The 2,508-nt window shown below is 39.0% G+C and overlaps 1 non-coding gene across 1 annotated transcript; it reads right to left on the reverse strand.

The window, feature by feature from the left end:
• Nucleotides 1-1,658: 1,658 nt before the first annotated feature.
• LOC141663354 (small nucleolar RNA R71) lies at nt 1,659-1,765 on the reverse strand. The gene has a single exon (XR_012551431.1). It is a non-coding gene; the product is annotated as a small nucleolar RNA R71 (small nucleolar RNA).
• Nucleotides 1,766-2,508: the final 743 nt, after the last annotated feature.

Below are 2,508 nucleotides of genomic sequence, written 5' to 3' on the forward strand. Positions count from 1 at the left end.
GACTCTGAATCAGACTTTATGATGAGAGCCTTTCCTTTGCCCCTTTTTGAGGAAGCCACTTTAGGAGATTCCTCCTCGTCTTTAAGAGCAACTGTCCTTGACTTTCTTCCATGCCTCTTGCTCCTTTGATCCATCTCAAGTTCATAAGTCATGAGCATACCATAAATTTCATCAAGAGTAGTTTCAGTAAGGTCAAAGTTGTCTCTTATGGTAGTAGACTTCAAATCCCAATTTTTGGGAAGAGCTAAAAGGAATTTTAGATTTGAATCTTCAAGATCATATTCCTTGTCCACCAGTGACAGATCATTCAAGAGTTTGACAAACCTTTCATATAAGTCAGTTAATGACTCATCAGCTTTTGAGTCAAAGTGCTCATACTCTTGAGTGAGTATAGTGCTCCTGTTCTTTTTGATTACATCAGTTCCCTGGCATCTTGTCTCCAAAGCATCCCATATCTCCTTTGCAGTCTTGCAATTAATTATCCTATTTGACATGCCATTATCAATGGCACTATACAGCAAATGCCTTACCCTTGCATCCTTGGAAATAGATGAGATGTCTTCAGCTGTGTACTCACCTTTCTCCTTTGGTATGGTCTTTGCTGGTTGATCAGCAACTACAACAGAGAGCTTGGTAGGCTTATGTGGTCCTTCATTAATTCTGTCAAGGTATTCTTTGGATCTGTAGCTTCCAGAAACATAGTCATCTTCACTTTCCATATGGGATATTCAGAAGGTCTCAGTATGGGAACCCTAATAGTCTCATATCGCCTGTGGGTTTGAGTGACTTGAGTTTCTTGAGTTTTGGTGGGCTTGGTTGGAGTTTGTGCTTCTTTAGACATGATTGTTTGGATCTTTACTGTATGTATGTTAACAGATATGCACTGATACCACTTGTTAGGTCACGCAACACTGTAGAAGGGGGTTGAATACAGTATTTATACAATCAAATCGATTTAACACAAGTATGTAACAAAGATCAAATATATTCAATAAACTCTGTTACAATATGAACTGTTGTTCTCTCCCAGTGATGAACAAATATCACTAAGAGCTGCTAGGTTACAATGTATAATCTTCTCGATAATGATAACACTTATAGTGTAAACCCTAAGTCTGTGTTTATATATTACACAGTTACAAGATAACTTCTAATTGATATGGAATACAATTCTGTCTCCTAAAATATATCAATCAGATATCTTCTACAAGTCTTCCAGTCTTCTAACTCTTTCTATGCATATCTTCTTTTATTTTAGTCTCGATCTTCTCCTGTAAATCAGCTCCATTCCTTAACTGCAAGTCTTCCCTCACTTAAGTTCTGATATGACCTTAAGTTCTGATATTAAGTTCTGACTTCCAGTAAATCCTGATTTCAGTAAGTCCTGATTTGTCTTGTTGTTAAGTTCTGAAAACTAAACAAAAATCATATTAGACATGACATCTCAAATATATCTAACAAGGGATTTCATTGAGATCTGTGACACCTTCAAGTTCAACGGTGTTTCTGAAGCTGCTGTGAAGCTGAGACTATTCCCATTCTCTCTGAGGGACAAGGCTAAGAGCTGGTTACACTCTCTACTAGCTGGTTCAATTACTACTTGGGAAGATCTTGCTTAAAAGTTTCTCACTAAATTCTTCCCTATGGCAAAGATAGTTGCAATCAGGAATGCTCTTACTCAATATGTGCAACAATCAAGAGAATCTTTATATGAAGCTTGGGAGCGCTACAAGGAGATGCTTAGGAAGTGTCCTCATCATGTAATAGTTTGGGAGCATAGTCAAGACCCATGCTCGACGCAGCATCAGGTGGAGCATTATGGGAAAGAGCTATGAGGAAGCTTATGATCTAGTTGAACTGATGGCTGCTAATGAATATTAGTATTCAACCCAGAGATTGCCACATGGCAAGGTAGCAGGAGTTCTTGAATTGGATACCGCTACGGCTATCACTGCTCAACTAAAGGTGATGTTTATGAAGATCGATTCTCTGGCTAACTATTGTGTTAAGCAGATAACTGGTGTTTGTGAGCTGTGTACAGGTCTGCATGCGACAGAGCAATGCGCTATATCTAGTGACTCGGCTTAGTTTATGAGCAACTTTCAGAGATCACAGCAGCCAGTTCCTGCCACTTATCATCCTGACAACTGGAATCATCCTAACGTCAGTTGGAGCAACAATCAGAATGCGATGCAATAGCCATTCCAACAATTTGGAAATAAGCAATTCAATTATCCTGGTTTTCAGCAACAATTCACACCAATAAAACAACTCCAACTTCAACACTAAACTCATGATGCAGGTCAATCTTCGAATGAAAAATCTGAATTGGAGGAGTTGAGGCTTATATGCTAAAACCAGGCTCTTATATGCCAAAGCCAGGCTATTTCTATCAAGACTCTGGAGAACCAAATAGGGCAAATTGCTAACACCTTAGTAAATCGACCACCAGGAACGCTTCCTAGTGATACAGAAGCCAATCCAGGCATGAGGGAAGTTAACGAACAG

The sequence above is a fragment of the Apium graveolens genome, chromosome 5 (assembly GCF_009905375.1).
Source record: "Apium graveolens cultivar Ventura chromosome 5, ASM990537v1, whole genome shotgun sequence".
NCBI classification, from domain to species: Eukaryota; Viridiplantae; Streptophyta; class Magnoliopsida; order Apiales; family Apiaceae; genus Apium; species Apium graveolens.